Here is a 26,513-nt window from a genome sequence, read left to right as displayed (position 1 = left end):
TCAATTTCCTATCAACCCAAAGTCTTTATCTACAAAAGATTGTTCTTTTCTTTATCAGTAGTGAGCCATTAAACATGATCTAAATTTTTTCTTAACTGCATCTTTGAGGTTTATCAGCTTTCGCTCTTGGGGACAGCTCAGATTCAGACAGCCATGCCATAATTGTTTAGTTCCCTAACTGCTCTCCCTGTTCCCCACATGTCCATACCAACAGAGCAATAAAATGTCTGGTGGTCAATAACTCACTGTCATGTCATTCTACTTATTCAGTCACCAAATATTTATGAGCATTACTGGATACAAGGAGAAATAGGAGAAATGTGACGAAACCAGCTACACCCATCTTAGTAACAGAGTAAGAGCCTTAACTCAGTGGAACATTTGAAATCAGGCAGTGTTATACAGGAGTTGTAAAATATTGTAACATGTGTTGGGGCATTTGGGTGACGCAGCTGGTTAAATGTCCAACACTTGGTTTCTGCTCAGGTCATGATCTCACTGTTGGGAGAGCAAGCCCCATATCAGGCTCTGAGCTCAGCCGGGAGTCTGCTTGAAATTCTCTCTCCCTCCCCCTCATGCTGTCTCTCTCTCATTCTTTCCCAAATAAATAAAATCTTTAAAAAACATATTATAACAGGGACACCTGGGTGGCTCAGTCGGTTAAGCCGCTGCCTTCGGCTCAGGTCATGATCCCAGGGTCCTGGGATCAAGTCCCGCATCGGGCTCTTTGCTCAATGGGGAGCCTGCTTCTCTCTCTGCCCTGCCTGATTGTGCTCTCAGTCTCTCTCTCTGACAAATAAATAAATAAAAATCTTATAAAAATATAAAATATATATCTGAATAAAACAACATATGTAAAAATAACTAACAAAAGATATAATACGAAGCACCTTAAGAAAATGTAGGAAAAACAAAAAACAGATTACTTTCAATATTGTTAGAAGGAACTGGGAGAAATTTAATGGGGGTGATTAGCAGACCTAAAGGATGATGTGAATTTTGATTATGAAGGAAAGACTTTCTAATTGCTGCATGAGTGAAGAAAAAGGCAGAAAATGTGAGATATATAAAAGCATGAAGATCAAGTAGCTCAGGGATTAAGATACACGACTACAAACTACAAATAATAAGTTATATAACACACTTTGGGGGTGCCTGGGTGGCTCAGTGGGTTAAGCCTCTGTCTTCAGCTCAGGTCATGATCTCAGGGTCCTGGGATAGAGCCCTGCATTGGGCTCTGCTCAGCAGGGAGCCTGCTTCTCCCTTTCCTTCTGCCTGCCTCTCTGCCTACTTGTAATCTCTCTCTCTCTCTCTCTCTCTGTGTCAAATAAATAAAATCTTTAAAAAAATTAAAATAAATATTAAAAAAATGTTATATAACACCCTTTGAATTTTATCTGATGGGAAATGGGAAAGCCACTGACAATTTTTAACCAGAAGAGTACAGCATCAGTTATGAATGGGCAAAAGGGAGCCCAACTGGCTTTCACAAATCCAGGCTTTGAATAAGTTAAGAGACTTCATTCAGAGTCTTTGGAATGCCAAGCAAGAGCAGCAGGAGGGCTTTCCCTAACAACAATCCCCAGCTTTGTGTCCAAGATTGATATTCACAGCTCTACTTAATGGATCCTAACTGTGTCATTTGGTCTGGCAAATTATATAAAATAGTGGAATAAAAAGAAATTACCTGCAAAATCAGAGGGAAGTATATTTTTAGAAACAATGAAGGAATAAAAGAATAGAAGGCAATCTAATAGTAATAATAATATTATCAGATATTTAAATCTGATCATTAGGATCATGTAATTAGGAAAGTTAAATAATTTGGTTATGAATTACATCTACATAGCTGATACAACATATTTTTAACCCTAAAGAAACTGTTAACCAACGCTCCCCAAAGCAAAGCCTTCTTGGATAAAACTTCATATAAGGTCTAAGGCAAGCTTAAATATACATTCCATTGCAGATCAGATTTTACCTTGCTAAATACAAAGAGATAGTATATCACATATTGCTTTAAAATTTTAGAAACTATATTAAGAATTAAAACTATCACAAGTTTCTTCTAATCATAGTCCTGAATCTACTTTTTTTGGGTTTTCCTTTTTTTTCTAAATCTAGTTAATAAAGTCTATACATAAGACAGAAATATCACAAATTTTAACTAAAATAAGAAATATACTGAGGGGTTTGGAGGGAAGGGGGAATGGGGGGTTGGATGAGGCTGGCGGTGGGTATTAAGAAGGGCATGTATTGCATAGAGCACTGGGTGTGGTACATAAACAATGAATTTTGGAATACACACACAGACACACAAAATTAAATTTAAAAAAACTAAAAAATATATATATTTTCATATAGTGGAAAAATCAAAAGAATGTTTCATGAAAAATTAAAAATACACAAACCTGAACTCTAAAATTTAAGAAAAAAAAATTTTTTTTAAGAGAAGGAGAGATTAAGATTCAAGGGAAATGGGGAGGGACAGAGGAGAGGAAGAGAGAAAATCTTAAGGAGGCTCTAAACCCATCACAAAGCCCAAAGTGGGGCTCAATCTCAGGACCCTGAGATCAGGCAGAACCTGAGCCAAAATCTGGAGTTGAATGCTTAAATGACTGAGCCACCCAGGCATGCTTAAAATAGTTAAGAATTTTTAAAGAATAATTGTTTAATTAAATTAGAATTATCCTACAGGGAAAATGATCAAAAGACTATATGAAAATCTACTTTGAAAAAAAAAAAAAAAAAGAAAGAAAAGAAAAAGAAAAAGAAAAAAATCTACTTTGTTATATCATCTGCACAAAAATTTTACACAATTCAAGTAAACTATTATTTAAAATCTAAAATATAATGAGCTAACTTTTGTCCACTTAAAATTCCAAGGCAGTAGCTTGATGAATTAAAGAAAGATGATTTCACTGAAAAAAAAAAAACTGAAAAGGAAACTTCTCTACACAATTTATTTCAGAATTATATAGAAAATGAGTATAAACATCTTATCCTCTCCAAAGTCATTTTCTCATATGCATAATTTACTTAAACAGAAGAAAGTGTTTCCAAGCTTATCTGTAGAAAAACAGAAACCACTTTTAAAACACCCCAGGTACAAGAGATGCAGGGATATCCTCCTTAAGGTGAGAACAGGTCAAAGAACAAAATGCGTAACATTCCCAGAGCACATACGAAATTTACACTAAACACAACACTGACACCTGATTTAGAATTTGGCCTATAAAGCTGACCAAGGCTTTGCAACAAGGTTAAGAATAACTCAAGCCATAAACATTCCAAGGAACCTCACCTATGTATGCTACCAAACAGCTACGTACATGATGCTTGCATGGGTAGTTTTTGGTATAAATTAATAATGTTCCTTATGGTGTAGTCCTAATACAAAAACAGACACATTAGAGGAAAATCAACATATCCAAGAAGGTACTTCAAAAAGGATCAATGCATGCATAACCATGGCATGTGAACTCAAGAATGCATTACATTCCCCAGCACCAAATCAGAATGTAACCAGTTATTTACTTTTGTTCTCCATCTAGTTTATTATGATACAATATTAACTCTTATTTTTAAATAGTATAAACCTTAACCTCTCATTTAATCACCAGTAACAGAACAAAACAGAAAAGACTCCTCCTGAATAAAATTAAATGTAACAAATCTATAAGAGCTACAAAAAATAGATCTCTATGTATGAATTATGTAAATTTCTCGCTAAGCTCAAATTTTATATTTAAAACAGCATAATTATATAATTGAATTTTTTAAAAGAGTTGTTCCTTAAAAATTTCCATTAATTGACTATTTAAATGTTTACAAGTTCCATTAATATACGTGGGTTTAGGGGAAGAAAAAAAAACCTTTAAATACACATATTCACCACATTTTAGGTCCCAAGCAAAATGTTTACACAGAAATTTGGCAATGTTAAGTCTGTGGACTCAAAGCCAATAACAACCTAAGAAAACTGAACTTGGTTAATAAGCAAATTCTCATAGTACAACTAACATTGTATAAATAATCCAAAGCAGTTAAGATTTATAGTATAATCACAGTATTTTGCATATCAGAGTAATTTAAAAGTAATTTTAAGAAAACTTGATATGTTCTGTCTGTGCTTCCCCAACTATTATTAGTCAACAGATTTCTTCATACCTTAATCTAGGGGGGAAAGGGGAGTTTTTCTCTTAAACACATGACCTAAGAGAAGGAAATCCTTTAAATCCCCAAGAGGCAGGAGGCAGGACTCTGAGCAAGCTGAGGTACCAATTTCAACAAGTTCAGAATCCACTTGGAGTACCAAAAGGGAATTTAAAATATTGTCAAAGGCTAACTGGGACTAAAAGTACTACTGCATGTTTCAAGGTCTACAAATATCCTCTGTAATAATTATGCCTTTGAGAGCCCTCCTTAGCAAAGTAAATATTCACAAACTCAACTTACCTACTCACACAATCCAGACAAGACTCCTCTAAGCGATCTTCCAGGCAATACTGAGAGGACATTCCTCTCAGTTCCCTCTTGGTGCCAAGTGACCTTCGGCATATCAACAGAAAGGGTGGGACTCTAAGCTTCAGTTTCAGCATTGTACTGCAGCGAACAAAGTTTCTCCTTTGGTTTCTCTAGGGCGTTAACTAAGATTTCCTCTTCTTGTTAACTAAGTAAAGGCAACCACTACTGCATGTCCAACTCTTCCCTAAGGTGATAAAATAAAGCTTTAAATGGTACAAATAATATGGCTAACACTAACTGAGAAATTATTATGTGCTCCAAACTAATACTATACACAAAGATACTATTATTATGCCCACTGTAAAGAGGAGGAATCTCAGGAATAGTGGTTAATAATTAACTTGTAGGAACTTCAAATATGGCAATATGGTGAAATGAACTAATGAAGAAGACCTCCCACGGGAGACACATAAAAAGACGAAATGAGTATAACAAAATTTTAAAATAAATACACAGCTTTACTTACAATAAACAAAATCTGCTGGTACTAAACCAAATCTAAAACCAATGGCCAAAGTGGTATGCACAAAAGCAAATATCGCCAGTTATGGCCTCCAGGAAGGATCATGGCTATCTCTTTAGTATGCAAGTCTAACAGAGATTGGTAAGAAGATGTCCCCTCAAGTAAGGAGCTCAGAAGAAAGTACTCTCTCAGGAGAAGAGTTAGGCTAGATTTCTGGCCCTACTTTTTCTCAACATGGGATACAACCTACCCAACTGTACTTGAGTGGCCATGTACGAACAGAAGAAGAGATCTCAGGCACACAAAGCATAAAGTCGATGGTGAGGTCCCTCTCATAAAACCAGAGCTATTTTCAAAAGGCTGCAATCACATTAAAAACTGATGAGGAGAACAGAACAAATCCACCCACTGTCTTAATAAGACTTCAAGGGAACTTGTCTCTGACAATCTGGATAGAAGTGCAGAGGAAATGCTACAACCAGAAATTAAAATCCCTATGCCTGTGTAACAACAGTTTTGAAGTCTGAATTCATATGAGAATCTTCAAGCTAAGAAATTAAGATAAAACTGGGTTCTGTGCTTATGATATCCCTGGAGTATCTGGAAGAAACAAACATGAAACCACTTTAGAGTAACACTCCATAAACAAGGCCACATGGGATCTCTACAAGCTAGAAAAACCAAACCAAACCAAAACCGAAAAACAATCCCCATTGAAGATGAGCCTATAATTGAGAAATTACAAAATATGTAAGAAAATGATTTCCTGTGACTGGGCATTAACAAGTATACCAAAAAGAAAATTTAGCACTCAACTAATTTTATAATAGGAAGACAAAACAAAGCGTTATTAGTAAGAAATGAAGGAAGGAAAAAAAGCCTTTAAGGAATAGGAAACTGAAAAACAAAGTAGGTTTTACAAAAACCATACAGAACTTATGTGTAAAGATATACACATTCTCTGCATGGAGCACCCAGAGTTCTCATTGAGTTTTATAACTTAAAAAGAGAATACTGGGGCGCCTGGGTGGCTCAGTGGGTTAAAGCCTCTGCCTTCGGCTCAGGTCATGATCCCAGGGTCCTGGGATCGAGCCCCACATCGGGCTCTCTGCTCAGGGGAGAGCCTGCTTCCTCCTCTCTCTCTCTGTCTGCCTCTCCGCTTACTTGTGATCTCTCTCTCTCTGTCAAATAAATAAAATAAAATCTTAAAAAAAAAAAAAAGTCTGTTTAAAAAAAAAAGAGAATAGTATTGGTATAGATACATAGAATTTTAGACTTACTTAGAAAAACAATAATCAATGCAGGAATTCAATTATATGGTAGCATTGATTCCATACCAACTTTCCCTGTCTGCTATTTCTGACCACTCTGCCCTTGCAACTTCTTATTGCTGGAAATTCTGACCCATTCCCAAGCCACTGTGAACCATCTCCAGCACCCTTGCAAAAAAGATGGGGTGGAAACTGTGATGTGCCACCCAGATCCCCTTTCAGGACTGAATGATTTATTCCCCTGCTGTACAGCTGCCAGCAGACAGCCCTCAGCGATCAGCTCTCTTGAGAACAGTCTTGGCTAAAGATTCTCCTCACAGAAACTCTTGCTCCCTTCCCATGGAGCCCACATCCAAAGACTGGTTGACATGGGGACTATAAAGACTTGGCTCTGTCTCCCCAACTGGAGACAGTGGTGAACAGCCACTGGGCTTCAGAACTCTCCGTTGGGTCAGATCTCCATGAAGACCAACACAAAAGGGGCACCCGGGTGGCTCAGTCCATTAAGCATCTGCCTTTGGTTCAAGTCATGATCCCGGAGTCCTCAGATTGAGCCCTGCATCAAGCTCCCTGATCAATGCAGAGCCTGCTTCTCCCTCTGCCTGCTGCTCCCCATGCTTGTGCACTCACTCTCTCTCTCTCTTTCCCCCTGACAAATAAATTTTAAAAACTAAAAGAAAAAAAAAAAAACACACAACAACAACAAAAAAACACTGCACAATAGCCTAACTTTCCTTCTGCCCAATACTGGTTTTTCCCTTCCCCTCCACAGGGGTTGATCCAAAGAGCACTTTCTAAGAAACTTCTGGCACACTAGTTTCCATCTCAGAGTTTGTATCCTGAGAACCCCAGACTGCAACAGAAGAGCATCATAAACAAAAAGGACAGGATATGGGGCAACACTATTAAAGGAGTGAGAAGAGAAAAATAATAAAGCTTTGAAACCAATGAGGAGAACACAGGAAAGTGCTAATATTTGTTTGGTGAGATCAGCAGCACAAGGGAAAGTCTTTTTCAAAATAAACAGTATAATCACAAAATTCCAACGCATTTCAATTGTCTCGCTGAACTTGAAAGCCAACAGGGATCCTACGGGGTATCCCGATTCTGACCCATCTTTTTTAAGGATATCATTTCTTAGGTCCATGGATTTGCTAAGTGCCAAATATGTTGCTGCTTAAACACAGGCCATTTATACTTCTAAGACAATCATTTTCCTAATAATAAGTTCAGTGGTACATTTAATTCCCAGCTGGAGAGCAAGGTTACCAGTAGAGATGTATGTATGCAATTTCCAGGTTCCTTCAATAGTCCTAGAAAAATGTGCAGCAACCAAATCTATATATAAGAAATATATAATATTTCTTATGGCTACTTCTGGTAAATTCCCTCTCTCAGAACAGTGAGGGAATCAACAAATATCCAAGAGCCTTGTTTGTATTTGTCCCATGGTCCAAGTAACAGAATTTTGATATACCTTTTGGTTCTAAACCATCAGTAAAGATGTTAATGACAGCTTTATAAAAGATCAATCTGGTTCAGGTTGGTATATAACTAATTATTATAAAGAATACTAATAAAAAACTGAATGGACTAAAACCACATTCACTCACAGGCACACCGAGGATGCCAAAGACGTGGGACCAATCTAAGCAAGGCTCACGAGTATTTGTTGATCGTCTCACCCTTCTATGATAGGGCAGTTTACCAGACGTAGCTATGAGAAATATATTTGGAACACAGTAGCTTTGGTTGCTGCCGGTTTCCCTGTAACTACTGAAGGAAGCTGGAAATTAGACACCCACACCTCGCTACTGGTAACCTTGTCCTACATTCCACACTTTGTAACCACAAATACAGAGGCAGACAAGATAAGCTGTAGCAAAACGTGTCAAGTAAGACCACTGGATCTGAAATGACAGGAAGTCATTAACATATGTTATTAGGGCAGGCAAGCAGAATGGATCAACAGCGTCACAATACATTCACCTTGGAAATATAGCAGAACTTCACTCTCAGTTCCTTCATTCTCAGTTCCTGTACATCTTCAGTTCAATCACAGTTCCTCAGCTGCCTTTCATTACTTCCTCTCCTAAGAACCACTATCTGCTTCGTCTTCTGTAAACCACTCCTTCTACTCTTTCCGGCTTTATAACTTTTTTAATGGAAAAAAGAAACTAGTATGTTACTAATATGAGAATCCAAAAGAAGTTTCTAAATTCTAAATTGCATATTGCCAAATCTCAATTACATACAAGTTAAGCTAGCTAAATTCATATGTTTAAACAATCAACCAAATACTTTAACAAATTACCTAGAGATGAAGTAGCAGTGCAATATAATTCGTATTTGGTGAGAATAATATAAAATTATTAATACATTATAGGCAATAGAACAAATATGCTTGACATGTGAATGAGATGAAGAACCAAGCTGTTCTTATGAAAAAAGACTGAATGAGTCATTATCATTTTGGAGCTACTGTTTGGACACAGAATCTGCATTAAAGGTGGAAAAAAAAAAAACAAAAAAAAATATAATGGACACTTCTTGGAATGAATAAATATACACAGTAGGACCAACAATATTCATTAACATAAGTTATTTAGAAGAGTGGTAGCATAATTAAATTTTCAAGCCTACAGATGGCTTGAGTCTCTTAAGTTAGGGAAATACTAATTTTGAGAAAAATGAACTGCAAAATTAGGTATAATAAGGGTAAATGGTAGTTTTACCTTAAACTGGCAAAATTTAGGTCTATACTCAGGGAAACACCACAGAAATTCATTTGTTTATGGATTTTAAATGTCATTTTCAACCCAGGATTTACCACACAGTTCCAGTAAGTCACACTCTTATTTGGCAATCACATTCAAAAAGAAAAAAAAAAAAATTAATGGTGGAAAAAAAAGTGATTTCTCATTTCTGTTCATGTCCTAAAACCAAAGACAAGTAGAAAAGTTAAAGACCTCAATACTAAGAAACTGAAGGCTGGTGTTTATGTACCAAGTCTGCCACTTAATAGCTCTGTAACCTTGGGCAAGTAATTTAACCTCTCTTAGCCTCCATTTCCTTACCTGTAAAAATGTGAGATCAATGAGACAAATTTGTAAGCTCTCATTCAGGTCTATTCTAGAACATTTACATAGTTCAAAGTTAAAAACAGAAAATCTACTTAATTAGATTTTGGCTAAAACATAGTAAGTGGCAGTTTTACACTTTTCAACATAAAGTGGTAAATTTTCAGAAAAACAAAATCACCGAATAGTCAGGAAATCTATGATAACTAAGGAAAAAGTATTAGTTGCTTATGAGAACATTGTCAATTCACATCACAAATTATGAAACAACACTTTTCATAGAAACTTCAATTTATGCTGAAAAATTCTGATTTAAACGAACTCTGCCAAAGCACAGTAAGTAAAAAGAATTTCTGGGAGGCAGGAAAAATAGAAACTTCCAGCATATTGTACCAGTATTTCCTATCATTATTAAGATTTCACTCAGAGCTTCCTCATTTCACCTGACTCGGAAGGTGCCAGCATTCCAATTGGCTCAATGAATGCACATCAAAAGAACGGACAGGGTGTTCCCTGTAAAACACCAATTTTTAAAATATCATCTCCCAAACCTGTGCTGTCCACAAAAAGTCAAACTCTACAAAAAGAGAAAAAAAATGAGAGGACTACTTAGTTTTATTAAAATCATGGGCTGCTTCTGATACTTAAGTGCCCTTTGGAAAGAAAAAGGCATTTCATTTAAGATTACTAATCCTTTCCAGAGTATTTTTTTTTTAATCATAACTCTGTAATACAGTCAAGAAATTATCACATCAGCTAGGTAATGAGACTTACCCACTCCTAAAAAGTTCAATCATGTGCTACAGCACTGGGAAGAAAGTCACGGAGGAAGGTGGGGGGCAAATCAGCAAATACAGAACATGAACTCCAAACACTCATGAGGTACTATCATAACAGAAAATCAGGAGAAATGCTCAAGTTTAATTTCAAAGCATCTACCTACTGAAATACTGCAAAGAATCATCATATATACACTGGAGCAAGCTAAGTGAGCAAGCCGCCTTGAAAAATTAAATCGGGAAGCATGACAATAGACAGAATGAAATACATGTTTTCAGAGCAGCAGTTTAGAAAAAGCTGTATAAATAGCTGTTAGAATGACATAGCTTATGTCATCCTTCAAAAATAAAACCTGCAATTAAATTTGCACATCCAGTGATCCTTGAAGCTCACATATTGTCAATAAGTGGGGGTGGGAGAGGACACTTACATTAGGCTGCACATAGAACTGCAGTCACAGAAAGACAAGACACTGCAGCAAACCTACAACAGGATCTGAAGCTGAATGTCGCAGTGATACACTGATAGGAAATTGCCAGACGTTATATCCATTTTAAAAGTGATTTAACTTGATAAATATCACTGGACTAGAGTTTGCACAGGCAAAAGAATATATAACGATATGGCACCTTTGGCTGAAGAGTTAATACAATGAAAGTTTACCCTGGTTGGGCAAAATATTAAGAATTACTTTCAAGTTTATTTTCAGTGAATGAAATATTGATCCTCCAAACCTATTCTCAATCTTTGATTAGTGTGGAGTTTCAAGACCTTGCAGTGACAACTCTAATACTAGTATCTAATTCCTTTGTATTCAGGACATGGAGCCACGGAAAACAGATCCAATAAACTTATGTCAAGAGGTTAAATGTGATGGTCAAAAGAGCCACGGATTGGAAACCTAAAAGCTTAACTTCTCTCCCCCTCTATAGTTTAGTCACATGACCTGAAGCAAATCATTAATGCAGGCCACAGAATATAGGTGTACACAACCCAGATTCATATGTAAAACTGGTACAAATACCAGTGCTGTTACTGACAGCCCAAATGACTTTGGCCAAGTGACTCTACGAAGTCTGTTCGCTTATCTACGAAATGAAAATAATAGTGTCTTCTTCAGAGACACTGAATGAAATAATGCATGTACAGGACACAGGATAGTATAAAAAAGCAGTTCAGTAATAAACAGTTAGCTTTAAAAAACACCATTATTTCTTGAGTTTTCTTTACCTTTTAAGTAATCTATCTCGTATGTTGTCTTATAATAATTCCCTGTGCTTCATGTTGTCTTTATCAGATCTTTGATTACTTAAGAAAACTGAGTTTTCTCCATTTTTTTTAAAGATTTTATTTATTTATTTGACAGACAGAGATCACAAATAGGCAGAGAGGCAGGCAGAGAGAGAGGAAGGGAAGCAGGCTCCCTGCTGAGCAGAGAGCCCGATGCAGGACTCGATCCCAGGACCCTGAGATCATGACCTGAGCCGAAGGCAGCGGCTTAACCCACTGAGCCACCCAGGCGCCCGAGTTTTCTCCATTTTAAAATGGAGAAACTTTTTATATTTGTTTTTAAAATCTTTTTTCACTTTTGTTAAATAGATAACTAAGTATTATTGTACAGTCATCTGTGATCCCATTTAGTCAAACCTTTCGGTATTTTTGACAAAATTCCCAAAGTCTTTGAGGTCAAATTGATGGTTAAGTTTCCCAGGGGGCCCTCAGAAAATCTCAGAGGATTTGTGTCTCCTCTTATAAAAGAGAGATGTTAATATAATTAGGTTTATTTGGTATGGTAAATTACATGGGAAAGACTGTCAAAAAAAGAAATGTGATAAACACTCACCAGTTATATGTTTATAGATACATCTTATTCTTATTTTCATGGCACTATAGTTATTTGCATAAGTTCAATAAGAGTCTTTCCTCCTTGTAACAGGAAACCATTGTAAACATTGGTTATATTAGAAAGACTTTGACTGGAATGCCATATTTGAGAATGACATGCGCAGAATCTGATACGACTGGACAGCTTTAAGGAAATAAGGTTGGCATTAAAGAACCAAAGCTTATAAAGCGTCCCTTCTAAAAACTGCCCAGTGGCTTACTTATAGGATTTCTACCTAATAGGAAAGTAAGGAAGGTCACTTCCTAGCAGAATCTAGGAACCTCAGGATATTTGGGGGACCTCAAGAAGAGAGGAATTCACCCACATCTCTAAGTGTTGCAGGCAAAATCTGACGAAGGGTCATTGACTTAGTCTCCTAGCCTCAAGAGGCTTTTATTTTTTTTTATTTTATTTTTTTACTTTTTTTTCCAGTGTTCCAAAATTCATTGTTTATGCACCACACCCAGTGCTCCATGCCATACATGCCTTAAAAGTAACATCTTGGATTCCTCATTAGAAGTTCCAGCAAATATGACTTTTAAAAAGCATATATGGTAAATCATTCTTCTTGAGCACTGACATAAATAACCAGGTCAAGTTAATGAAATGAGACTTATTTTGCAAATCGGTCTTACTTAAATTAACTTTGATTGAAATGGGGGTGATGGCAGACATGAAAATTAAGTTTCAATGGAAAACTAGGGTACATCCCCACAGGTATTAAATTCTAGTTCTCTTCACTGTCTTTAAGGTTTTGTTATCTATCTAAAAGGTGCCAGACCCTGATTTCTTCCATTTTCCTAGCCACAATTCTCCAAACTAATGCTTCCAATTTTTCTCCCACCCTTCTGACTTAGAATCACTAAAAATTAAAACTGCCTCTTTCCCAAAGCCCTGTAAGTTGAAGCTGGACAACCTGATATCGTACTCAAAGAAATCACAACCTTCCTGCCTGTTGCTCTATGGGCCACTCAGAAAGTTCACCAGAGCATCTGATAACATCACAGAGACATTCACACTACAAACCAGGAAAACCTGCCAGATTACTACTATCTGCCCTCATGCTATCTATATATGCTTTGAGTCAAATATCTATAAATATTCTTCATGACTAACTGCCCTCTGGACTCAACCATGTTTATAGTTTGTTCTAACCATTAACCATTAACCTTTTTTTTTTTCTTTTGTCTCCACAGAAATGGCCAGGATGGAGAAACTGGTTCAGTGGGCTACAGGATAATCCACTATATCATTTTCTAGATCGAAGTTGGCCAAGTTTCAGACCGAACAAATGACATGGTTCAGGACATACCACCCCCAAAATATGGCACCTCGGCAAACTGAATATTTTAAGGTAAAGGGGTTTGAGACAGGATGGTCATTCTGACCTTCCCTGGTGCTTCTCTCCTGAAACAAGTCACAAAATCCTCGTGTCAAAGATACCCTCCATTCACCAGAAAGATAGGAGTATCCTTCTCTCTGAAGACCAAGGGACACTGAGAAGAACCAGAACAAACAGGTCTTGCTAAGTTTCCCCCAGTTTACTATACTTACCCCCTACGGCTTTGTTTTAGCATATTCCTCCATGATTTGCCACTCTTCATCAAACATAGATAAAAATACTCAGGACTCCTTCGTTTCTTTATGAAGGCTCCTATCTCATGAAAAACTTTTTACATAAATCTATGTTCTTTTCTCCTATTAATCTCTATCAGTTTAATTTGCAGATCCAGCCAGAGACCTAAGTAGGTTCAGGTAAACTTTTTCCGCCCCTACACTCCACAGACGCTACACTTCACTCTCACAAAAGCTGCATGTATATCGCTTGTAAAAATCTATCTCAATTTCACAGAGAAATTTTTTTTACACAATTCTTAGTTTAGCAGGGATCCCTCATTAAAACCCTTTGCCCATAACTTCAAATTTTTCTTGCTGATTTTTCACCTTTTTCTTTTCTTCTAGATCAACAGGATTCATTCTGTTAGTTGTCGGAATAGATTTTTTTATTGTGTTTGTATAAGGCATAAACATACATTTTTCCTCTAGACCAAAATAAACAACACCTTGCATTTATGTTGTCAGTGTCAAGTTCTAACTTAGAAAACATAACGTAGACCTATTCTCAAGCTATATCTTAAAAGAAAAAAAAGTAGCAGGTTAGGTCTGTCAGTACTCTCAATAATGTCAGACATTATTCCTTAAATTAACAACCACATTTGTGTTTCTTTTTTAAATCTGATACATATGTCAATGCTTTCTATATACCTACCTAGATTATTCTAATTATACTTATTTCCTTAAGCTTTATTTATTTAAGAGAGAGAGAATGCATGGGTTGCGGGGGGGGGGGGGGGGCGGACAGAGGGAGAGAGAGAATCTCAAGCAGACTCCAGGACAAGTGAAGAGCCCGATTCCTCCATCTTAGGACCCTAAGATCACTTAAGCAACTGTACCACCCAAGCACCCCTATACTAGTTACATTTAATCCAAAACCAAAAGTGCCTGTTGGGTAACTCCCAAATTAAGATCATTTTACATATTAACCTAATGCCACCTTTTCCATCTTAAAGAGGGCACACCTTAATTTTTACTGCAAACACAGAATTTAGTTTTTAAGACAATCAATATGTTGACTATGCTAATATTAAAGCATCACTTCATTTATATAAGGATTCCTATTGTCATTCTTTCTTTATTTCCTATTGACTTTGAGTATTACAGTATTCATTCTCACAACAAAAAAGTTCTATGGCTTCTTAATAAGAAATCAAAATATAACCCATGAGTCAGTCAGTCCCTAAGGTTTATAAACTTTCAGAACTTGATGTCAACATCTAATCCACATCTCAGACCCCCAGGATCAACTGTGCACTTGACATATAAGATATATTTTAAATCCCACCAAAAAGTCTCCATTAATGGACTTCAACAGTAGGGAAGACTAAGATGCAGAAAGAACAAGACAGCTTCTTTTGTTAATAAATTTTGTCAGAAGTTTTCTATATCTTTAAATGCAAAAATTAATTCAAGTCAACTATAATTCTATTTTAAAATTTGGCTGCTGTGCTATAGTAAGTACATATTAAAAAGTCACTTACATGGATTTTCAGATTTTTATAGTTCTTTTAGAAAGACACATACATACACATAACTCCCACACAGATTCTGCTGGCATTGCTCCATTTTGTAAAAGGGCTTGTTTACAGACAACTCAGGATCTGCAAGTAATAGATATTGCTTTCTTGTTAAAACCTATTAATCTAATCCTCAAGGTCCCCCCCCAAAATTAAAATAGCATAAGATGCATTAAAATAATGAGTCTTTAGTTCCGTTTGTATCATTTTGATTCATTTAACAATGAAATAAAATTCAATATTGAAACAAAAGATCACTTAGGTATCCTGTTAGGGAACATGAAAAATACTTTGTTCGCTTCAAGAACAGACAGTATTCTGCACTCAGTTAGAATACCACCAGCCCAAGGATCCATGCCAATAAATTATGATAAGCCAGCAGATCTTCTACTTGCATGTTAGATCTCTAGACCAATTTGTATTCATTAATGGGAACTGTCAGTAATTATAGCAGCAACATGTTTCATCTCTACCACTAGCTTTGAAAGGACTGAAATCACTCCCATAGAGTGTGTGTACGCACACATGCTATAGTTTACATAGCACTTTCACTTGCATTATTCTTCCTAATTCTTATACTTTTGTTACCTTATCAAAAATTATTCAATGGGGTTACACTAGTGACTCTTAGTCATATGGTGCCTCAACCACTAATCAGTACTAACCTTGGACATCAGATTTGTAGAAATCTCACTGCAACAGCTCACTGACTCACCACCAAAGAACAGAGAGATGGATGAGGAGAAAAAATACAAATGAGGAGGGAAATATGAATTTTAAAAATTCATAAGCTCTGTCAACAGTGTCTTAAACTTTTGTTGGAAGTTCGTCTCACGTAGTAGTGAAGGGGAAAGGAAAACTTTTGCTTTGTCCCCATCCAGGTTCTTTGGCTGGTCTAATAATTAAACTGACATAAAACAGATGAACAGGAGAATAACAAAATTAATTCTTACGTAAGGAAGCTCACAGAAATAAGAGTTTCAGAGAAGTAACCAGAAACAGGCGGCTTTTATATCTTTTAGACAAAGAAAGAATGTATTTGTGAGGAAGTGATAAGACAAAGGGGTTTGGGCTTAGGATAGGAAATTAGTAAAGAAGTAGTAACAAGGTTTGTTTTTGGAGCCTTCTCAGACTTGAATTCCCTCTCTTTGGCAATAAGGATGCTTTTTACCCTCCAGGTGCAGGGAGGGTGCCCTTCTTCACATGGGGAATTTATTTCCTGCTTTCAGAGCAAGAGAAGAGAGTCAGTGTCCTTCTTGCATGGGCTATTTCTTAAGTCACTTTAATTCACAATAATCAATATGCCAAAGCAGCATATTTTGAGGCAGCCTGCCCTGAACCCTTCAATAGGCTGACTGGTTCATAAAAAATAGGGAATTTTCCCTTTAGGTTGTATTAGAGATATAGATACACATACTAAATAGAGTTTGCCCTTGAAATTAATCTGTATTACAGATCTACATACATATACTAAAAGCATACAAGTAACACAGGTATATGTATAGACATTGAACACAGCATAAATCTAATAAAATCATACTTACATATAAATAAAAGATCAGAAGCCTTTAATATGATAGCCAGTGAGGAGTCAGTCAGTCATAAAAACTGAATAAAAAGAAAGGTTTCAGGAAGCGAATTGCCACTTCTTTTCCAGTAAGGATAGAAAGGCTTTGTGGGAAGTTGATTATCTGAAGATAACGCCACAATAAAAATTAAAGAGCCTGATAAACCTAGAGGGATTGTTTCTGTCACACGAAAGACAAGTTGAAAAGAATACAAACAGAAAACAGCAAGAAACAAGAGGGATCCTCATTGCCGGGGATGACAGAATGATGGGTTTCGGGAGGGAACTGAGAATTTCATATTTACCTATGGGATATAAACTTCAGTCCCTGTGGTTGGCAGGAAAAAAAAATCTTAAAAACAAATCACCTGAAGAAGGCAGCACTGGCTCAGTAGAATTCAAATATGTGCCAAAGTCCAGGAAAAGAACTTGAACAAAAGTTCTACAGTGATACATGCCAGGAGGATTTATGAAAAACAGTCAAGAGGGAAGTGCCAGGTTTTGTCAAAAGCCTGTTTGTCTATGGAGTGACAGCAATGAGTGAAGAGAAATGCATATGTATGTACGTCAGTACACAAACACACACACAAGATGCTTTCTTGCTGGACACACATTAGTGATACAGTAGGCATTCCTCCCAACAGTGAAATGGCAGTAAGAGGCAGGTTTTGAAGTGACAATGTAAAGCTTTATCTTTCAATTTATTTAATATAAGTTGGTGATTAACCATCCTGCCACTCCTTGTCTCCTAAAAGAAAAAATAAATATTTACTGAGTGCCTATTATGTAATATGTACTACATTAGGTATAAATGAAATCACACAGTCCTCCTAGGAGCAGAAATTATTATAATTAGATCAATAATGTAGAAGTAAAAGAGAGAAAAGCTCTTCAATTCAAACTAATTAAATGGAAAATCTTTCCGATTACTGAGAGTTACAGGTTACAGAGGACATAGGGACATATAACCAGAACTAATTTAAACTTTGTTGCATCTATGACTTCTTAGATATAAATTATTAAATCGATAAGAAAGACTGTAATTCTGTAAGTGATATTTTCCTCAGGGTTTGAAATTTACTAAGTTCTCTTAAATCATCATTCCATTCAGGAAATCTTGCATTTTGTATAGTTAAATCTGAATTACACACAAGTAAGTAGTTTTACTGTTTAAATCTCACAAAGCCTGTGGCACCTGTGTTCTATTTTCTGGGCTGATTTAACTTCTAAACACCTAAAGCTGGGTTTGCTATAGGAGCACTGACTCCAAGTAGGAAATCCTCATTATATCCAGTTTGGACATTTGGCAAAACATGGTGAGAGTGTGTGTGTGTGTGTGTGTGTGTGTGTGTGTGTGTGTGTACATGTATCCATCTCCAATCAACAAATCACTACCCCCAATTTACTGTTCTGCTCTGTACTCACCCCTCCTCATTCTTGTGTTGTATTGTAAACCTACCTGAAACAACTTAACATTTCTTTTAATGTCTGTAGAAACCTACAGGTTTCCTGACAACTGATTCCTTGCTTATGTAAATAGAGTAAAGAAAACTATATGCAACACATGCAATGTTGCCTCAGTAAAATTAAGAATGGATAAGCCTAGTTTCCTTCATCATGGTGTTTCTGTTGGTTTTCTTCTCTCTCCCCCATAATGCTTCAACAAATGATGAAAAGTTAACAACTGCAGTACAGGATAATAACCCCCCACAGTTCTGATTGCAATGGAAAAGTTTAAAACTGTGAAATGAATAAACTCCTGCTAGTTAGCATAAAAGGAAATAATCAACAGATTAAAAGCACTGATGTAACTAATTCTACTAAATAACTACTTTTGCATTCTAACTACTTGCTTTTTAGTGGTGAAAATTTAACTGTCGCCGAAAGTGTGGGCAACGGGGTAGTAGGAAAACTCAGGTGACCCAACCTGGAAGAATTACACCAACCACAGAACTAATAAGCAGACTATTCATCCCCATGGTAATAACTCTTAAAAAAGACACAGAAGCCAATTCATAGATTCCATTTTCAAACCAGAGAGCTATTTGGGGGTGAACATACATATATACTTTATACAGTACCCTGTGCCAAACTCATAACAGTCCAAGAGATGAAGCTTAAAGAAATGACAGCAGTGGCCCTTTTAATAATATTGACTGCTAATGCATAGAAAGGTAATCTGTTCTCAGGCAAAGAACCATAGCGGATGTTAAAAAACAATAATAATCAGAGGCATTCTCCAGGGTGTGGAGTCATTAACTGAATTCAATAGGTCAGGCATTTCTCCTAACAGTACCATATCTACTTGAGGACAGCATATACCTTCTGCATGAAAATACAAGTCTGATATTTACACTTTGTGACTTGAATACAAAAGAACCTTAAAATCTAAGACTTTATATGTTTGTTTGGTTGGTTTTTTTTTGCCTGTTCCCCTGAGCTCTGCTTTCAAGCCCTTTGCTTTGCAGGTGGCTCTTGTAAGGGAAATCAGGTTTGTCCACATATGCAGATTCATTACAGCCCTCTGCCCCCCTATTTATGGGGCCTCTTACCACAAAATGGATCCCAGGCTTATAGATTTGAGGCGAATCTGGAGATGTGTCACCCAGATACCCCTTTCAAGGAGTGGTTTGTTGGGGCACCTCGGTGGCTCAGTCTATTAAGCATCTGACTTTGGTTAGGTTATTGTTCCTGGTCCTGGGATGGAGCCCTGAGTTGCACTGGGCTCCCTGCTTGGCGGGAAGTTTGCTTCTCACTCTGCCCCTCCCTCCACTAATGCTCTCTCTCCTCTCTCACTTCTGCTCCCTCTCTCTCTCTCCCTTGAATAAATAAATAAAATCTTTAAAAAAAAAAAAAAAAAAGAAAGAAAGGAATGATTTGTTGCCTGAGAGTCTGGCAGCACAGTCAACAACAGCCTTGAGCAATCAGCCTTTTGAGGGGCTGCCTCAGGGGCAGCAAGCCACCATGCTGAAGGTCACACCATTCCCAGGGAGCCCCACAACCAAGGAGTGATCAAGGTGGGGGTATAGATACTTGGTCATTTCAGTCCAGTGCAGGACAACTTTTATAGGCCATTTTTGCTCCAAAATTCAAGGTGGTTGCCTGCAGTCTGTGTCACTGATTTTTATAATGTAACCTGATTTCTCCCCCTGCCTATTCATGTCATATCTAAGATTTTAAATAAGCTTTACTGAAAATAGTCATTTCAAAGATAAGATTTCCAGAAATAGTTAAAGCACAATATATTTTGGAATCAAGTTTTGGGAGCAAAATATTTAAGCCAATAAAAATATGCTAAAAAACACAATTAAAAAAAAAGAGACAAGCCATGGACTGGAATATTTACAAATCATCTTTCTTTTAACATTTCTTTCAAGGCAAGTGTACGGGTGACAAATTCCCAGTGAGGTATCGTCCTTGTTTTTTTATTTTTAAAGATTTTTTGGTATTGTCCTTGTTTTATCTCAGAAAGTCTTTATGTCTCCTTCATTTTTGAAAGATAATTTGAGGATACAGAATTCTAGGTTGGTAGTTGGAGGTGTGGTTTTCTCATAACTTTAAGTATTTCACTTTCTATTCCCCTCGTGCCTACATGGTTTTTGAAGAGAAAACCAGTGTAATTCCTCTATAGGTAAGTTACTTCATGTGCTGTTAGCCACTCTTAAGAATAAAAGCACAGCCTTTCCCGCTAGCACTTGATTCCATATTGACAGTTTCACTTAACCAATATATATTCCAAACACTGGGCTCGGTACTTGGAAATGATCTGAGAAACACAGATTCGATAAGATAAATTAGAACTCAGCTGCTCGTGTCTACAAGGAGCTTAGAAACTCAGAGGCTTTAAAACAGAACATTGGTCAACGAAACTATGAAGTTTTTGAGGGCAGAGGCTTTACTGTGGCCTAACATTACTCAACCTTCTTTACATATGCTTCCTGGGTTACTAAGGAGAATTATAAACTTGACAATCAGACATTGTATAAATCTTTATCAGTCTTAGTTGGTCTCTGACTGTTGGCTATCAACACTTTATCATCTTGTTGATTCCACAATAAATTCTCCATAGTAACCATACTCTCAAGTCATAATATGGCATGGCTCTACTTTTCCATCACCCGTCCTCAGAAAATAATTACATTTCCCACGTAACTAAAAAATAGAAACCACATGAGCTCCTTATCTACATGTAAATAAGAAAATCTTTTTTTAAAGAAAACGTTTAATAGTACAGAAGACCTATTAGATAAGTATTTTTTTTTAAAATGGATTGACAAATGACAAGCTTCCATATGACGTCTCAATATTCCAGTTACTCATTTCAGAAATGTATCTGAAGCAGAAAGTTCAGTCAACAATATGCCTTATAGGACCTTAAAGTCACATCTTTACATCATCTATTAATCAATCCTCTTTGGATAGAAGAATCAAAATGTTTGTTATCCAAGTTTTTCACTGATTTAATCAAATTCCCTAAACAGAATCTTTGTGCTCTCGGAAATATTTATTCTCTTTGCAAAATATTTTAAGGGTTAAATTCAGAATATAAAACTTTTAAGATAATCTTTTCACCATTTTATATTTTTTCTTTTTAATTAAAGATTTTTCTTTATTTATTCGCAGACAGAGATCACAAGTAAGCAGAGAAGCAGACAGAAAGCGAGGGGGAAGCAGGCTCCCCGCTGCACAGAGAGCCCAATGCGGGGCTTGATCCCAGGACCCTGAGATCATGACCTGAACCGAAGGTAGAGGCTTAACTCACTGAGCCACCCAGGCGCCCCACTTTTCACCATTTTAAATATTTCACTCACTCAGGTCTTTTTCACCTCATGCAAACTTTACACTGAAGATCGAAAGAGCTAGGATATTTTCCAAATAGAAACATCTTTTTTCTTGCATAAAAAGATTTCATTGCATTCTATGTAAGCATCACTGTCTTCAATCATCCCCAAACGGACAGCAAGAAGTCACTGGGTGTGCCGTTTGTTTTCTACTCCCTATGGCCTATATGCTCACACTCTAAGATGAAAGACAGAAAGTAAAGTGTGCCACTGTGTAGGCAAAAGGAAAATGAATGATTAATCACTATATATCTCTGTTCTTTAAAATGTGATTTTGGGGGCACCTGGGTGGCTCAGTAGGTTGTGTCTGCCTTCAGCTCAGTTTGTGATCCCAGAGTCCTGGGATCAAATCCCGCATCAGGCTCCCTGCTCAGTGGGGAGTCTGCTTCTCCCTCTCCCTCTGTGCTCTCTAGTTTTCTCTCTCTCAAATAAATAAAATCTTTAAAAAATATAAAATAAAATCTGATTTTGTAGAATTTTTCATCATATCCATAAAACAGAAATACACACTGAAAAGGTAAATGTTTTAAGTGCTTAATACTTTTTTGTGTGTTGTTTCTGCAAAGATAGTTTAAATGACTGCCTACTCCTGAGAGTAATTAAATCCGAAGCTAAACTGTGCATTTCAAAAAAACTCTAACACTATTCTCCAAAACAGCTCAATAGTGACCAATTAACCATCTCAGTAACTTGAGTCAGACATGCTGACCTATCTCTAAGCTTGGACTTGTAATGATTCAAAGAATCCACAACTCCACACAACTTCAACAAGAGACCTGATCTGTCAACACTGCATTCCATTACAAGCTAACCTATCCATAAGTCCCTTCCGGCTTTATCTCACAACCATGACAATGATAAAAAATTGAGGGAAGAGGATAAATCACCAATGACAATAATTACCCATGCACATATTTGTGTCCATACCACACTGGGCACTTTTTTTTTTATCCTTTTTAAGATTTATTTACTTATTTATTTTAGAAAGAAAGGCAGAGAGAGATCACAGAGGGGGGTGAGGAGTAGATGGAGAGGGAGAGAGAGAATTTCAATCAGACTCCCCACTGAGCACAAAACCAGATGCAGGGCTCAATCTCACAACCCTGAGAGATCATGACCTGCGCCAAAATTAAGAGTCAGAGGCTTCCCCAACTGAGGCCCCAGGTGCGGCTGTCTGCATGCTATCTCCTTTAATCCTAACCATCCTATAATGTCAGTAACACGATACCCATTTTACAACCATGAAGTGTGAGGCTCAAGAGGACACTTCATAAAATTTTATTAATGTCAGATGGTGACAACTATGAACAGGCTTTCTCCTACAGCCTACAACAACCATCGAAAAAGAAAAGCAATTGGTAAAATCCCCCTACAATTATGCTTCTTTAGACTGGTCAATTACTTCTTCTGGGAAACCAAAGAAATGACTTATAAGTGGAACTAAATAAGCCACTTATTTACTAAGTAAGAAACAAAATACAAAAGAATATGCCTTGCAACTGTATTAAGAGAACACAGAAGTAGTTGCCAGATGACTTGCCAAACAATAAATTAGAGGTGAAAGTAGCAGCAGGAGAATTAAAACTGTTGAGCTGGCACTGGAGATTAAGAGACAGTCCCTGATCGCTGGGAAGGACCTTGAACACCGCCTCCTCAGTCACTCCACAAAGAAAGAATAAGTCCATTGTGTGAGAAAAACATCACATTTTCTTCTGGACTAAGACCCAGAGATAGCAGTGGCAACGTTCGACCAAATCATCTAGCTACAGTCATGACCATCACACCAGAATCCATGACACCCAAAGACAGAGTGCAGGAAGACAGGAAACTTACTACCATTTTCCCGATTTACTACTATCTTTCTCTCCCAAGACATAAGTAAATTACTCTCAAAACATAGTTACTAGAAAGAAATAACAGTAATCACATTTGCTAAATAGTATCCTGGCACCTTTGCAAAGCCTCGGAGTACAATCTAGGAGACCCAGAATACCAGGTTAGGTGCCAACACTGAAGCCCAGAAAAAGGTAAGACATGACATGGGCCGGGTGAGCTGAAGAAAAACAAGACAAATAGAGGACATTAAGAAGACAAACAAAACAAATGAACAAAAACCGATGGAGTGAGAACAAATACCTATTCCGTTTTATTCAGGCCTCAGACACTAAGGCATCCAGATGAATGGCTGAAACTCCAGGGAAGAGAAAAATCAGAATTAGATGTTTTTCCCACAGCAAGAAAGTAAAATAGTGAATATAAAAGTATTGAAAAGATGTAACAGGTCATCTTTTTTTTTTTAAGATTTTATTTGTTTGTCAGAAAGAAAGAGAGAAAAAGGACACAAGTAGGGGGAGCGGCAGGTAGAGGGAGAAGCAGACTCCCCGCTGAGCAAGGAGCCCATCTGGGACTCTGTCCCAGGACCCTGGGATCATGACCAGTGCCAAACACAGACACTTAACTGAGCCACCCAGGTGCCCCAATGTAACAGGTTTTCAAAAGAAAATGCATTTTTTGTAATCCATAGATTAATAATCTTTTCAAATACATCCTAATAAGCAAAGAAATTTTTAGTTCTAAAAATGCCAATATTTTCAGAGCCATCTAATAGGTTTGGCTTTCTTTCCTCTGCCACTTCTTCCTCCTCTTACTTCCCCTCTTCTTTTGTGCTTGCCAGTTCTCTCAGAAACAATAGATAAGACGGCACAGTCTTCCTACCGTTCCGGTGGCTGAGCGACAGTTACATCCAAAAATTTCATACTTACACAGATTCTCTGCACATAACTGTTAATTCCCATTTAATTCACTGACAGTTCACAGTACTAATATCTCCACCTTACATTTTTCTTAATAAGACACTTACATATCCATGATCTCAATTTATTCTCACAACATGTAATCTGGAAGGTAAGCAGAGTCCATAGGCCCATCATTCCCATTTTAAAAATAGGCAAACCAGGGTTCCTGGGTGGCTCAGTGAGTTAAAGCCTCTGCCTTCAGCTCGGGTCATGATCTTGGGGTCCTGGGATCGAGTCCCACATCGGGCTCTCTGCTCAGCGGGGAGCCTGCTTCCCTCTCTCTGCCTGCCTCTCTGCCTACTCTCTCTGTCAAATAAATAAAAAAAATCTTAAAAAAAAAAAATAGGCAAACTGGCACAGAGAAGTCAGGTAACCAGGACTGGGCATGAAGGTGGGGGGAGCTCCAGATTCAGCCTGGGGCTCTCCCAAAACTTCACACTAACGGCATGTCACAGATAACCATAGTATTTCTCAGAATACATGCAAATGTCAAAATTTCCTAAGAAACAGCAGATGGCTTTAAGTAGCTAAATTTTTCTACAAATGGACCCACCTTAAAAATGAAAATATGCTCCAATTCTTATGCTTCTACTTCAGTCCAATGAGAGCAGTGTTAAAAATGACCTGTGGATAAAAATAACTGAATAAAAATATAATCTCATTTTGAGGTATGACAGCAGTACCTGCTCTTGTTTAATATGTATATTTGTTCTCTTTCACTTAAATTTTTTGTTTTCTTTTTATGTAGATTAAAAATTTAATGGATGGAAAAGATAAAGAGGAAAGAAGTCATAAAGTACCAAATATTGCAATGAGCACACTAACATGCCATCTGATGAATCCTTGCAGTACTCTGAGAAGTACTTAACTTCCAAACAAACTAAACTTCTAAGACTTATACTAGGATCTGAACATACCCATACCTCAGAGTTACTTTATTTTGCATCTTTTCACATTTATCTAGCATTTCACAAACTATATTTATAGAATAGGAATATTCAATTTTTTCCTATATATAATTAGACTTGTATATTCAGCTCAAAGTGTACAAACACACATAGTAACCTAGGTATTTACAATGCAGACCCACACTATGAGAGCCTGTTTTTAAAGATTTTATTTATTTATTCGACAGAGAGAGAGATCACAAGTAGGCAGAGAGTCAGGCAGAGAGAGGAGGAAGCAGGCTCTCCGCTGAGCAGAGAGCCCGATGCGGGGCTCGATCCCAGGACACCGAGATCATGACCTGAGCCGAAGGCAGCGGCTTAATCCACTGAGCCACCCAGGCGCCCTGAGAGCCTGTTTTTAAATGACATATCTGTGTAACTTACAATATTGTAATATATTGTAAGTAGGCACCTATCCATTAGATAAAGAATCCATATGTGTGAAAATGTTTTTAAAGTTAAACAAGACAAAGAGTTTGTGCTTTAAATAAAAAAAGATCACTAAAAAGATTAATTAAATTAAAAAAAATCAAAACAATCACTAATACCGTATAATGCTTAAGAACTAATAATTGCAGTATGGACTTCTTTGTCACATGATTCTAAGAGCAATGAAAAGCGACTCTGGAATACAGGAGTTCGAATTTGAATCCCAACTCTGTAACAGCATGGAAATACTGAAGATCGGCAATTCATTCTTCTGTTCAGATCCTCATATAATCTTATCTCACTTGCCTAAAGGCCACACATCAGTGACAATCTCAGCAATGTCACAGAGTAAATTAAAAAGTTACACGGCTAGTTAAATAGATGCCACAAAGTCTATGTGTTAAACTTCTCCATTTTACTCAGAAAATGCCCTCAAGCTCAGTTTAGATCATTTAAAATCTCATTTTAGAAAAAGTTCAAATGAAGTTGGCAATCAAATCAATCCACAGCAGTTTAGAAGCACTGGTCAGATTCATTAAATCTGAATTTGGGGAGCTAGGGTTGCTGGAGGTACATAAAGAAAAGAGCAGAGAGAAACTGATAGATTATAATAACAAGAGAAATATGACATACAATGGGAAGAAAAAAATCATAAGGCATCCTGAAAATATTTGATATAGAACCACAGGACCATGCACTATATTACACCCATATTATAATCCAAATAAAGAGTATGCACAGTGATAAATTATATTCTATTTAAGAAGACAAGAAATTACTTGATACTGGGAAGA

General features: G+C 36.9%; 1 protein-coding gene across 4 annotated transcripts in view; it reads right to left on the bottom strand.

The window, feature by feature from the left end:
• The window catches only part of EPS8 (epidermal growth factor receptor pathway substrate 8), a 180,803-nt gene that overhangs the window by 95,999 nt on the left and 58,291 nt on the right, over window positions 1–26,513 (bottom strand). Inside the window, exon 2 of one of the 4 annotated variants that reach the window (XM_047741052.1) lies at window positions 24,897–24,967. The exons of 1 other annotated variant lie outside the window; for it this stretch is intronic. The gene's annotated coding sequence lies outside the window, so the exon portion shown is untranslated. Of the gene's footprint in view, window positions 1–4,458; window positions 4,588–24,896; window positions 24,968–26,513 lie in introns of those variants that run through there. 2 more of the 4 variants (XM_047741051.1, XM_047741053.1) reach the window with 2 other exon arrangements.

Source organism: Lutra lutra, chromosome 8 (genome assembly GCF_902655055.1).
Source record: "Lutra lutra chromosome 8, mLutLut1.2, whole genome shotgun sequence".
NCBI lineage: Eukaryota > Metazoa > Chordata > Mammalia > Carnivora > Mustelidae > Lutra > Lutra lutra.
This window is presented reverse-complemented; position numbering and strand designations above follow the sequence as displayed.